At 34.1% G+C, this 15092-nt stretch overlaps 1 long non-coding RNA gene across 1 annotated transcript; it reads left to right on the forward strand.

Annotated features, from left to right (window-relative positions):
• Nucleotides 1–12984: 12984 nt before the first annotated feature.
• On the forward strand, nucleotides 12985–14756 carry LOC146992937 (uncharacterized). The gene is made up of 3 exons (XR_015039057.1): nucleotides 12985–13385; nucleotides 13484–13626; nucleotides 13736–14756. It is a non-coding gene; the product is annotated as an uncharacterized LOC146992937 (long non-coding RNA).
• The last annotated feature ends 336 nt before the right edge of the window (nucleotides 14757–15092 follow it).

The following is a 15092-nucleotide window of genomic DNA, read 5'->3' on the forward strand; positions in this document are numbered from 1 at the left end:
AAGATATTTTCTGGTCGTGGGGAGGCATAGATTTCATTCATTAAATTTCTAGCAATCAAAAACGCTAATGATTGTACTCAGTCTCTGAGAAATTGAGTTAAGAGTTTGTAACATGAGAAGGGTTTGTAGGTTAGGTTCGGTTAGGTTATTTAATTACGGCAAAGCCTCGAGGGCTATCTGCCTAAGGGGAGGGATGCCTTCGTGGAAAACTTTCTAAGGGTACTGACTCGTATACACGTTACACATGGGGAAAAACCACGAAAACACTCATGCAGCCAGCCCGTTCGAGGGATTCGAACCTCGGACCGAACCACCAGGTTTCAGCGACTTTACCGCTCGAAAAACCTTAATATCTCTACAGTGGCCCCCGAACCAAAAAAGGTGGTGGATGATGATTCTCCACCCCCAGGATTTGGCGATTGGGTTCCCTAATCCTCAGTCGCCCTTTAAAAGGGGGAGTATATAAGATATTCCTCCCACCTTCTTAGCGTGCCTTCGTCGTGTAGTGGTCAGTACGCTCGACGCGTATTCGAGAGGTCCGTGGTTCGAGTCCCGGCGAGGGCATTGCTCATTTTTCATTCCTCCTGCTTTCAAAAAAATACCTAATGTCTCTACACAGTTATAGCTCGAATATTTCCAAATCAAACATTAAAGCTTAAGAACCTAGCTCCTATAGTAACAAACCTTCTCACATAACTACAACGCTGTTAGAGCGAGACGGCTCCTGACCTGATGCAACCTCGAGGGTGCCAAACAGGATTAATACCGCCCCGCCCTTGGATCAATCTCCGTGTAACGACCCCACAGAGCAAGGGCGGACAAAACAGTACCAGTACGGTCCCTGCCGAGCCTTACCCTGTCCCGAGGCCTTACCCTCAGGCCTTGTATGAAGAGTGCTTATATACCCCGTGGTTGAGAACTGCCTAGGTACAGATCCTAACCAGTACTTCCCAGGCATTCGCCTGAGTCAACCCCTTGGGGGGGGGCTCACATAACTACAAATGAAAATTTAACTCGCCAGCAGTTGCCACAATACTTCACCAAGTTGAATTGATTGACAAAGTTCTCTCTCGGCCCACCAGCAGCCGAGTAGTAAAAGCCGCTGAACACTGGTAGTTCGTTCTGGGGTTCGAGTCCCGGTGAACGGGCTGGCTGCATGGGCGTTTTCGTGGGTTTCCCCATGTGTAACGTGGATACGAGCCAGTTTCCCTTAAAAAGACCTCCACGGAGCATCCCTCCCTTTCCGTGTAGTGCCTAAGGGCGGAGCACGTAATAAGTAAAAAGAAGTTCTCTCTCTAGACGTAGATTCCCGCTAGCTGTTTAAACTAATTTAATTTGGATTTTCTGGCGAAGCTGATGAAATAGTAGAACTCCAAGAAAGATTCAATATAATCATTAGTATTAAGCCATAAGGTTACACTCGCATTGCAATGAAGCCTAAAGCAACAAATCTTAAGTAAAATAATTAAATTTGTTAATTAAAATGAACTTCACAAAGCGACCTCGGTAGATAAGCACGTTGGTACTTGTTTATGCATGATAAAATCAGCTGTTTACTAAGCTTTCGCGGCTTACAGCGTAACACCAGTTTTTCCTACATTTTTGTGAGCTGAAGCTTAATTCACAGAACTCTAAAAGCAACTTTTTACGTGAAATTAATCTTCAAGAGTGAGATTAGTTTTATTAGCCTAATTTTTTTATGCAAACAGTTAATTTCTAATTTATGTCTTTTAAAAAGTTTTTTTTTCCCTTTCAGTTGTTACAAATAATGTATACTATGAAATTTAAGCCATATGTTCATAATTTTTACCTAAAGTACAAAACATTTCAAATCCATCTTTTAGCTAAGATTTGATACTTCAGTATGTACCAAAAAATTAATTCATCATGATTTTCCGCAAAATTAGTTCTGTAAACGACCGAACATACCTTGTTTTTGCACATAACTTATTTTTAAATAGATTTTTGCATCATATAAAGGTAAATTTTGAAAGGAAACGTAAATATTATTATATATTCTCAATGATATTCCAAAAATTTAGTTGTGTAAATGATTACGAGCAAACATCTAGCTTAATTTTAAAATATATATTTCTTTAAACAAAGATAAATTTTGAAACGTCGTTATGTGTCATCGGTCATCTCCTACGTTTTTCACGACATCAATATAACATCCTAAGCAATCTAAAAGCCTTTCCTTTGTTTGTATTTCAGGATACTGTAGTTTAAGTCATTTGTAACAACTAGATAACACGAGTGAAGAACACACTTTTACTCAGAGTTGCCTAAAAACAACTCGTTTTCTTCCTGTAAACGTCATATAAATAACCTTCTATCAAATTTTTTGTGAAACATCAATTTCCATGCTGATTTAGTTGCCAAACATTTTAAGGACGTATAATTGATTTTTCGAAGTCTAATTTATCACTGAAAGATTCTTCCAGAAAAATGCAACTCTGTTGGGAAAACAAATGTATATAGAATGAGTGATATGCTTTCATTACTTTCTAAGATGTCAGGTAAAGTATAAAGAAACTGAAAGGTTGGAATAAATTGATGTAATCTTAACAAATGCAGATTCTCTCATTATATATGTTGCTACATGTTTTGAGGGAGGGGAGAAATGATGACCTATTTAAGAAACAAAATCCCATCCTTGACTCGCAGGTAGTCAACGTTCAAGTCAAGGTCGTGTGTCGAAATATATTGTTCCCATAAGCAATCTCTTTAAGGGTGTCATAGATACTGTTTCTTTTCAGGGAATTGATGCTTAACTAGAATTAATTAATCGGGATACATCCGTCGAAACTGAAGGCCGTTTAGCCAATGCTTTCATAGGAAACATTAACTATGTACAACAGTGTGCTATCCTTTGATAAAAGCGAGTTGGTTACAAAAGACAATGAAATTAACACCGGGCTCTCGTTGTTCTACAGCAGCTTCAAGTCACGTGTAGCTCATAGTGAATGCTTGCGTTAGTTGCGAGACAATAAAAAGTGTTTCGTAACGAAACTACTAGTAGAGCCCATGGCAACCCAATTTGTCTGAATATTATGTGTTATTTTGTTATTGCCCTGTACACATAAAACAACAGTTTGATTTCCTTTTACATATTTGTGTTATATGTTGTATTAGTCCCAACTTTTGCATTTTTTTATTAATTTAAGATAGTGCACTTTTGTCTAAATTTGTTGATCGCATAGCCTTTTTTGTTCCTTAAAAATTTAACAAATTCCAGTAACAAAAAAATACTAGATATGCTTGCAGATAATAAAATGTCTAAAACTGTGTGTGGTAACTAAATTAGCGCAGAAATCAATATAATGTTTTAAAATTTTCTTTTGTAATTTTGTGATTGCAATTAAGCGGTACAGCCCAACAGGGCGAATCAAGGTTCCCTCCTTTGCCTGCCCGGAGAATATAACGATCTCATAAAGCGAAAGAAGTTTTGCCCTTCCCTTAGACACTATAAGGAGTCTTCACGCTTAGAAGAAATCTCTCTTTCAGAAAGCTAAGGGTTACTATTATAATATTTACTTTTCGAAGGTAATAGCAGCTAGAGAAATGGAATTACATACCAAAGTAAAAATTATCTATCAAGCAGGCTAACTACTTGAATAACAGTAATAAATGCAAGAGCTAGCAGAGAAAATAAAAGGTAACACACATATCTGCATTAGAAACATCTTTCATTAACTGCAATACTAGAGCAAATAGGATTATAATAGGATTATAAATTAAATAATTATATAGTATACGAATTATACTTCTCATAAATTACATCTGTTAATGCCATTATTCATTAAACATCTTTCTTTAATAATAATAGTCGTGGTATGTGAACAAGACTGGAATATTTAATATAGTTAATTGGTGCGCAAACCATTATTCCGTACTAAAATAGAGTTCGGGACTAAACATGTTATAGGATAGTACATATTGCATTAGTTCTGTTAACTACAGTTATGATGCAAGAGTTTATGAAAGTTATCATTTAAATATAAATTGGCATAAATACAATACCACAATATACAAATTCTACGTACATGAAAACTTGAATATAATGCTATATATGAAAATAATACATCATATGAAAAAGAAGTGGATGAAGAAGATATGAAAATCTCAAGATATGGAATATAAGGGAGGTCGAATTTTTTTTTATTAATTATGAAAATGCTGCAGATGCTCATAATTATCCTCTGTTATTATTTAAGTGTGTAGTATAAATCAAATGTATGTCAAACTAAAAGAAGAGTAAACCACGATTAGAGTAATTGAAAACAGAGTAAATATTTAAACGTTTCTAATATTAAAATATGGAATTTGTAAGAGAGTTAAAGAACTTTAAAATAGCTTCGGTGATTAATAATGGAAAGCTTAATAAGACATATATTACAATAATATTAGTATGAATTTAGAACCGCTTTACAAATCTTAATTTTTAGATTTAATAAAGAGAATTTTTAATATTAAATTAGAACTATTTACCTAAAACGGTAATTTTGATAGTTAAACCCATTCTACTGTATAAGAAGATTTGTTAATATTTATCTAAATAATAAAACTTATTTAAGGTACCCTACAAATCTGATATTTGATAGGCTGATGCAGCTAAAATCTACAACATGGAAATTTTTTAATTCCTGCGGAGATTAAACAAGTTCTGCCTCAGTATTTTTAAGGTATAAAGAATAAGATAATTCTTTAAGGTTTTACACCCATTATAATACGAACGTGAAAGAAATTAATTTTTACTTTTAACAAGCACCATATTTTAATTTAATATTTATTTTGTATGCACAATTTTTTAAATATCTGATAAACGAAAATAGAGGTTTGTAGTCTCAATCAAAATGTCCCATTTCTAAGGATAAATGACTTTTTAGCACCTGTCTTCTTTGCTTACTGTAGGGGAGTTGGCACTTAGATAAGGAGGGGGTCTTCAATTAAATTTCGCGCAGTTCCTAGCCTACCCAATTAAGTCGACTAGATATCATTCCCCTGCAGCATAACGCGAGATACTTATAACAAATGTTGGATGATACTGCCATCGTCATTGAGCATTGAAGTCCATTTATTCAGGGCTTAGTCATAAAAGTAAAAGCACTGTGTTAGTTACGATCGATACACGCCCCTTCTCATACTGTCTTTCAACGTTGGCAGTGCTGCTGAATGATCTCGGTAGCCGTGACTTCAGATATCCCTCACAGTGGAAAATATCAAAAGGTTTTTCAGGTCAGGAGATCTGGTTTACCATTCATATTGAAAATGAAAACTTATTACTTACTCCATTTGCATTTACTTTGAGAGTAAGTACGAAGCAATATGTGAAAATTCTGTATCCTGCATGAATGGTATAAAATGTAATGTTTTCCTACCTTAGGTTAGTCAATTGATTAAGAACGATAATGCTGGCCTGTGAAAATAATAGTGACGGCCTGTGACAGAGCAAAAGTAGAGTCATCCTATATCCGCAGAGATATAATTGTAACTAAATATTTGAGTAATGAGTTTTAGAAAAGCACAATTTTATGCATATCTAGCTGAATGCATTACCACATATTGCATTAATTCTCTGAAATACAGTTTTTTTATCGTCTCCATTTTTTACTGTACACTTTTTAGGAACTACGTCTTTGGTCATTAGAAATTCAGTAATTTCAGTGCCATTTCAATTTACGAGCTTTCGATTTTGCGAGCTTTGTTTCCAATCCTTACGAGTTCATATAATCGAATCTAATGCAGTTTGTATCAGTCAGTTAGAAATGAAAAATACTCTGACACTGAGGAAAAGACAGGTTTTATTCATCAAAGGCCTGAATCTTAAGCCTGCAACTTTGTATCCTGAATATTAGATGTTTGTAACACAATTTGTTTAGACATGCGAAAGTTTAATTCCGACACAGGCGAATTTTACGCACTTTATGTATAACTTACACCTTGTACACACTTTACTTATAACTTACATCTTATTTATACTAGCGTTTGATCTTATAGGTATTTAAACCTGGAAATAAATTTAGATTATAAATTAGAATTTCATATAAATTCTCATCTAGAGGCGACGAATAAACACCGATAGGTTATCCGAAACCTATCTACAATGCATTGGAACCCATTTTCATCGTTTCTTTTCTGCATATTTTATACATCACACCTCAACCTTACGCAGATCTGAGTAGAAGGAAACACATAATCATACATTTTATTTCACTTTTAAATGAAAATAAAATTTTGAAATGGAAAAAAGTTGCATTAACTCAACATAGACTTATTTGTCTTCAAGAATACATTATAAATAACACATTTTACGTAAACAGACAAATGTAATGTTTGTTAATAAATGATATTTGAAAACACAGAAATTAAAGTTTTTCTGGTTTTTCCGGTTTCTTCAACTGCAGAGGGGGTAACCTCGCTGAGCATTGGTAATTCGACCCAGGCTCATGTCCCCGCGAGCGAGCGGTTTTCTTACATGTAACGTGAAACAATTTCACTAAGAAAGTCCTCTTTAAAGGTTTTTCTTTCCCTCTGGCAGATAAGATAGTGTGTTTTCCTATAATTTAATAAATTCAATCCAATTTTCTAACTTTCTATAGTAAAGATTTTAATATGTGCAAGGGCTGTTTATGTGTTACATAAAAAAAAAATATGTGTTTTTAGTTAATAATGAATTAGATGAACTATTACTAAAAAAAATGTTGTTGAATAATTAATCAGTTATTCTTATTAAGTTATGACTGAATATCATTTTTTAAATATATTGAAAAATAAAACTTCTTCCATCAATGCTACTTGACACCCTGTGGGGTCTGAGGTTTTCTCCTCTTACTCTTGAGGCCGATTTATGTACTGGGAATTCCTCCTCTACTGAAATTTTGGATACCTTTCGCCTTAACATAGAGGATATTTTTATTATTTAAAAAAAAAAAAAATCCTTTTTTTGCGATTCTGACATGCACGGCCTCATAAATCTACCTCTGGCTGTTGGCTGTCTCCGTATGTTATTTAACAGGCAAAATAACGCCGATTCAAGGTAAACTCACAGTCATGAGCATTGCGCCATCTATCGGCAAAAGTTTCATTTAAAGCTCTACTCACGAAAGATTACTAACTCACACGAACCGCTTACCGTATTTGTTCATTTAACACTTTTTTATATTTATTCTGTGGGAGGCCAATCCGGTACTACTACTAATATTTCTCAAATAATTAGCACTGGATATTCAGGTTGTGCTTTAAATGCATTAGCAATACTTCCGAAAACAAGAATCTGAAGGTATATTATGTGTGAAACTCCATAAATTAACCACAGTGAGTTAAAAAATCAACTTGACCTATCAGTCAGTTTCAAAACTTGAAAGCCTGTGTGTTTAAAAAATTTACTTTAAAAACGTTAAAAACGACTCGGGACTGCTTTTTTTTTTTTATCCACGCAAATCAAAAATCATATTTATGGTAAACTTTTAGCGTTTTTAACAATTCATAATTTCGAAATTTTTTCAAATTTAAAAACTTAAGTAGCAATATACAATTTTACAGTATATTTTAAAAGTCATTTATTCATAAAACTGGGGAAAAAAATAAAATGTTAAGCTATGCTACTAACTTTTGCTATGCCTTTTTTTATGACAGCATTTATTTATCAATCCAATCCAGTCACTTAAAATTTTCTGAAGGATTTACTGGTTTTAAAAAAAATTCAAAAACATAATGCACGTTTACTTTGTATAAAACAGCTAGATTTTGGATGTTGCATAGTTAATTATGGGATAGCACTCCGTGATTTCCCGCCCCTGAAAGCTCAAATCGATTAGGGTTTAAACGCTCAAAGCGTCGCCCTTATGGCAGTTGATCTGCCAAAGTATGCAAAACGCACGCAAAATTATTAAGAATAGAACGAACACTTCAACTTTCAATGTCAGAATACTTACACCAATACTTAGATATGGCTTCCGTCGTTCGTATTAATACTTACACCTAAATCATATTAACAATTTGTGAAATTCGATTTTCCCAAGATGACGTCCTAAAGAAATATTTTTAGTCAGCTTCTTCAAAAGCCTTTGTAGAAGATTGTCTAAATCTAGTGATTGGTGTTTATGTTAAGCATTGAGAAAACACTAAAATAACTGTACGGTTGGGCTAATTCCACCTTGGAAAATAGAACCTGGAAAAAATTCTCAACATGGATTGGAGCGGATTATTTAGATCATGGCAAAGATTCGAGAGGTAACTGTCTTCGTGGAGGACATTTTAAGAGATACTAGCTCGTATTGATAGTATAGATGGGAAAAAACACAAAAGCTCCCATGAAACTAGCCCGTTTGCCAGGATTTCACCGAAAGTTGTACATGCGCGAGCATGTTCAGCGGTTTTACCCGCTCCGACAAGTAAATTACGCTAAAGTGTTTGCTCTGAAATACGCAAGGAAAGTTAATTATTATCATGATTATAAATTTATAAGTAACTTTGTTGCATAGATACTGTCACACTTCTTCATTTATTAATCATATGAAGAATTTGAAACCTGTATATTATGCATACAATAATTTTTATAAGCTCTAATAAAAATATACGAATCTTGTAATGCGAATGGATAAGCAATTATAATTTTAGGTCACTTTGTCTCGGTGCACCAGGCTAATGAATATTTAAAAGCTGTTAAAAGTAACCGGTTAGTGAATCTAGTGGAGTGTGTAGCCACTAATAAGAAGGTACTGCGATAAGTTCTCAATAAAAGCTTAGAATTATAAGAAAATCTTACTAAAAACAAAGAGTAATCGATTCCTTTAAAGCAATATTTAACTTGCAAGGGGTCGTTCCGCATCATACGTAATAGGGATGTGAAAGATGAAATCTTAAGGAGATCGGACACTCATTTAATAATATTCGCTATTCTGGGGTACCTTCTGTAAGGGAACATGATGGATGCAGTTAAACTAAAGTTCAGGAAGAACTTTATCAAATCTATACAATGAAATCTGGAAAGTCTAAGAAAGAAAGGTCATGAGTTAGAGCCGTAAGTTGCTTCTCCAGCAACACATTCCAGTTAAAGCATATGGCTAGAGGATGTCTCTTAAGGCAAAGCAACAACTGGTGTTTGGCGTAGATTTTAGTCCAGACTCTATGGATTTCGAGGGCAAACAGATGCTGGTCCCTCTTCATCAGAAGCAAAGCAATTAGCAGCAAAGGGAATGTCATGGTTGTATTTATTATACCCAAAAGGAATGAAGCGAACGAGAAGGTAGTGCCATAATGGTGAGACAGTTAGCAGACATAATAATGAGAATTCAAAAATTAAGTGAATAGAATTTTAAAAGCTTTAGGAACGACTGGATTGGAATTAAACCATTAACTGAACAAGATAAAACATTGTGAATGCGAAAAGCTTCAAGAAAATCTAGTTCGCCAATGGAAGAATCTTTTGGGATAATTTTTGCAGACCCAAAATCAAAATTGTACTTAAATTTCCAGCTATGATTAGCTATCGATTGACTTGTTAATTTCGCCTTTTCAGACATAAGATTCGTATTCCCTGATGCGAAACTTTAACTCTCTTTTAATCTGGCCAAGATATCTCAAACCACACTGACAAAATATGCTACAAATTCTCCAAGACTTAAAGTCAGAAATGAAATCTTTAAGAATCGAATCATGAATTTTATTAATAGGCGAGAAAATGACTTAACATTAAACTTCTGGAGAAGTCGTGAAAGTTTGTAGCTGTTAGAAGGATGAAATAAAACAGCAACAAGGTTATTAATGCTATTTCCAGACATAAGATTCGTATTCCCTGATGCGAAACTTGAACTCTCTTTTAGTCTGGCCAACATATATCAAACCACACTGACAAAATATGCTATAAATTCTCTAAGAATAAAAATCAGAAATGAAATCTTTAAGAATCGAATCATGGATTTTATTGATAGGCGAGAAAATGAGAAGTCGTGAAATTTTGTAGCTATTAGAAGAATGAAATGGAACAGCGACAAGGTTATTAATGTTATTTCAAACTTCTGAGGAATAAGCTTTGAGAGCGCAACATGTAATTCGCTGTTTCCTATTGGAAGAAATTTGGTGTTCTCGTTTTTGTATAACTCATGGCTCATTTTATAGTAAAAGTCTACTTTTCATACCTTACATTTGCTCATTTTAAAAACTAATACCTTTCACAAATTTATTTTGCTACAAGCCATGCATTTAAATATACACCTGATTTTTGTATATGCAGAAAGAAAGCACGTTAATTTGAAATTTAAATTAAACCTAAATGCAGTTTTAGGCCAGTGTTACCAATGTCAAGCTAAGGTTGAATATTGTCTTTATTTGAAAATCTTTATGCCAAATAATAAGGGAATAAAATGTATGAAAAAAATATATACTAGAGCAACATATTTTAATCAGGTATTTTACATTTTGAATAAATATTTAAAAAATATTCTTTGATATTTCCTAGCATTTCATTACACACTTCATCAATAAATTCAGGTAATAAAGATGATATAACACTCAATCTCCGTTCATATGTCCTACGCATAAACTTAGCTCTCATTTCTATTCACATTCTTTAAATTGAAATTTACATAGTTATAGCAGTTTGAATACTATGCGTAAATACGTAAGATATGTACTACTAAAACTAAACTAAAATTATCAAAACTAAAATTCTTTGGTATTAATTTAACTAAAATTACTTGCTCTGGTGATCTAGATGTTAATTATCATCTGCATACTATATTTCTTTTTGAAATCTTACAATGCTCCGAGCATAAAACTTAACCCTTTTGTATCGTATGTAAAAATTGTCAGGCAAACTAAACTTAAGGAGAAAAAAAAAGCTGTATCTCAACAGCGTTCGGTTTTAATATTGTTCCAATAGCAGTTAAGTCCAACATTTTTGTTACTTCTTTCACAATCTTCTTACGAGCGTTTGCGGCTTATCTTTGGACTTTCATTTACAAAAACAAAGACCTAGAACATACAACTATCTGATCTTCAAGCAGAATATATTTAATTTGAACTTAGAAGACATCGAAAGCGTCGTTTCGTAAAGGCTTGGATGACTGTTCAACAACTTTTCAAGATAAAATTTTATGGTTACTTACACCCTGGCAGAAAATTTTCAAATTTCATATAAGCATAATCGGAATCAAAAATTCTAGTTTTTCCTTCTAAAATGCGATTTCTTTGCAGTATTATGAAACGGAATAATAATTTAAGTTTTCTGATAAGAGTGTCTTCCGATATAAACATTAATATTAACAAGGGAACGCTAAATAAATATCTGAAATATGCATATTATAACATTTAATCAAATAACTTCTCTAAAAGTTTCAGTTTTCAGTACTTTGGATTAAGAGACGCTGCCGCAACTTACCATAGGATTGTGAAAAACTTCTATAAAACATAAAAACTCTACTTAGTCTTATATTGATGAAGTGATTACATTTTCCAATGACTAGAATAAACGTCTGAAACATCTTGAGGAAGTTTTAAGTACACCAGAAGAACCAAATTTCAGTGTTAACTTCAAGAATTGCGACTTTGCAAAGCATAAAATTAAATTCCTAGGATATATAGTTGGTTCTTGTCCTCATGAACCTGCCCCAGAAAAGACTGAAATCATCCAGAATTTAGAAGTTCCTAGTACTAAGGAGTAAGAAGCATTTTAGGACTGCTATCGAGTTACAGATCTTATGAACCCAAATTTTCTGCTATAACTCAACCCCAAAAAGAAAAGCGCAGAAAGAGCTTACTTGGCTGTAAGAAAATGCTGAAGCATTTGCTATATTGAAACGTGAAGCTTGCAATGCTCCAAAAAGTGACCCTCCAAATTTTAACTTGTCTTTCATCATTTACACGTAAGCATCATCATGCGCTGAAGAAGCTTGTTCGGAGAAAGACGAAAATAATGAAGCAAAAACATGATCCAGACTTATAAAAAGAAAAAAAGATAAGCTGTAACTGAAAAAAGCTTTTGCCTTTATTTTTGCCATTAAAAAATTTTAAACTTTCATTTTTGGTTCTGAATCATCATAATCAATAACCGCAACCGTCTCAAGTTTCTCACTGAATAATCTCATAAATTTCGTTTGCAACGCTGGTCTTCAGCGTTACAATGGTTTCATGCAGCGATTACGTACAGTGAAGTAAAAATCATTTTAATGAAGACTACTTAGCTATTGTTGAAAAGAGCTATTTAGCTTTTTGCATTACTTTAATTTTATTTATGTACTTAAGACAATCTTAAAAGGATTAAGTTTAATGAAAAGAACTTGTTGACACGATGTTTACTAAAAATTTTATGTATGTTTCTTTAATTATATTTTGAAAGAATATGATATGTTTAGGACTTTTTTTAAGAAGAAAAGGTACACTATTTGTAAAGTACTTGGCATCTGTTGAAACGTAATAAAGACTCAATAGTTTTTGTTTTCATTGCATTCATAGATGTGTTTAAGTTCTAAGTTGAAATGAAAATATTTATTTATTATTACTCCTTTTAATGATTCAGATTACTGAATTTTTTTTATTTGAAATTTGTAAGAATTTAATCATGCTCGAAAAGTTCATGATTATTTTTGTTTCGAAGTTTGAGAAATGTTTGAATATGGGTTTGACAAGTTTGTGAAAGACGTAATCAAATCTTTTTAGGGGGGGAGCTGTAAGGAACCAATGATGGGCGTAGCTAAGGTTTCCAGAGCCTGGGGACAATTGAAGAATTTGCGCCCCTTTCTGTGTGCCAAAGATGAAAAACATTTCATTAAAAAATTTCGTAGCCTCAATTTGGCGCCCCTTGGATGCTGCGCCCGGGAAAAGATGTCAGTAGTAAGTGCAGGTAACCGGGCGGCGGAAGTGACGTCACAGAAAAGGGGGCGTGGCATCCGCCAATTTGAATTTCTCCGGAAGTGACGACACTAGCGCCATCTTGTATCACGTGATGGAATGACATCGTCAAAGTTTCGTTTTTATTCTGTGGCAACGATCTTTTCAAAGTTTTTATTTTTTGTGGCATCGACACTATTTTTTATGTTTGTGGCAACGATCGCTTAAACCACGTGTTTGGAATGACATCATCCATTTCTTGTTGGGACATGTTGTTTTACAAAATGGCGTCTGCCGTATCACACCTTTGTATGCCTCCGCTGAGGTGTATGGATACTTTTCTGTAAACCAATCAGATTCTTTGAAATATGACCTCACCGTCTCTTAACCAATCATCGTTCAGATGAAATAAAGAGTTCTTACCCGATATAAGGTTATCCCGAGCAACGTTCCACATTTCTTTCCTGCCTGTTGCCCAGAGTGTACGTAACTGCTTTTGCTTCGATAATCATTCTTCACTGCTTCGAATGGATCAGGCACGAAACCACAGAGAGGTAAGTAACTTTTTGAAATATACTGATTTTTTAGATTTTTAATCTTTAAAAATAGTTGAATTTGCAATATGTGCTTAATTTGTCTTTACTTTTTTCAGATGGAAAACCTATTTGAGAAAGAACCTATGCCTTTGAATGATAAAGTGTTGAGCCATGAAGACCGCACCCAAAATGTTCCAAGAGAATCAGCTAGCTCTTGTACCAAAAGAAAAGCAGAAGAAACATCCCATTTCGAGAAAAAGTACGTATTTGCAAAAAGTAGTTTATATGTCGAAGTTGATATTGTATGTGACCCCATTTTTTATGTATGTTATTGGTATACTAACTGATTTTATTTATTTTTTTTTCAGCGCAAAGGACTCTTCACTGAAGAGGCTATTCCAGAGGAGCTCACTCACACGGGAAACAATGTTTTTGTGGGACCCAGCATTTACAAGGGAAAAGTGACTGTGCACATCCGAGAGTATGCCAAATATGGTAAAGCTTACTATCCGACAAGACGTGGGGTGAACTTTGAGCCATGGTGTTTGAATATTCTCACAACCAACATAACAGTGGAGGAACAAGACCTGCTGACACTAAATCTGGAGTTGCCCGAGAACTTTGTGATCACGTATAAGGATTCTCACTTCACTCTGAAACAACTTTCTGCTCAAGGAGATGAAAAAGTAGCCTCAGCATTACAACTACGCAGTGGGAAGAACTGGTGACCAACTTTAGCCGTATCAGCGACATTGTCACCAACCTCGTTTATCAAAACATGAACTTTTGTGAAGCCTACGAAAGCATATCCGACGAACCTGTTAAGGAGGAAAATCTGTCCCAGTCCTTCCACATTTCTATGGGAAGAGCACGCCTCCAAACCATTCTAAAGATTTCGCTTGAAGAACTTCTTAACCAACAAGAAGGACTAAAATATCCGCGGCGCATAGACTGTGAAGAACTTGTTCATAAAACAGAAACTGTGAATGCCATTGCTCTGAGATTCAGAGTCGTAGCTAGGGTTTTCAGCGCACAGGGACAACTGAAGATTTCGCGCCCCCTACTGCTTGCCGAGGATGAAAAACATTTAATTCTAAAATGTCGTAACATCAGTTTGGCGCCCCTTGGATTCTGCGCCCGGGGACAGATGCCCCCTCTAGCTACGCCCCTGCTGATATTCAATGCTGTTTACATCGTCAGACAATTTTACGGAAATATTTGGGGTGAAGAATCCTATTTAATGTTACTGAAACCTGCTCACTACATTACCAAGGACTTTTTAAAATCTGTTTGTTTAAACCATGTACTCGATGAAGTAAGAAACACATTTTGTACAACCAATGGTGTATTGAATACTATGAATATTTGTAAATTAATTATGATACTCAATAAAATTTTATTTTGTTTTACAATGGCCTCATTACTGTCTCCAAGTTCAGACCTTATTTAAAAGAATTAATCTGTAATGATTACTCACATAAATTATTTTCAAAATACCTGTTGACTTTTATAGAGTATAAATAGTGTTATTCTTAAACATGTATCATTCATTATTCAGCCTTTGAGATGTTAAGTAACATTCATTTTTCTCTCTTGTTTTGTAGACCTATTTCTAGAATCTTAATATAAGTGAAACTAGGGTATTTTTTCTGTTCTAGTTAAACATATATAAATGAATATCAGTGTACGTTTAGATCATAACAACTGTTGCAATGAACGCAGCTC

Source organism: Stegodyphus dumicola, chromosome X2, assembly GCF_044657685.1.
Source record: "Stegodyphus dumicola isolate Sdum_Otavi_A_Nest chromosome X2, ASM4465768v1".
In the NCBI taxonomy this organism is placed as follows: Eukaryota; Metazoa; Arthropoda; class Arachnida; order Araneae; family Eresidae; genus Stegodyphus; species Stegodyphus dumicola.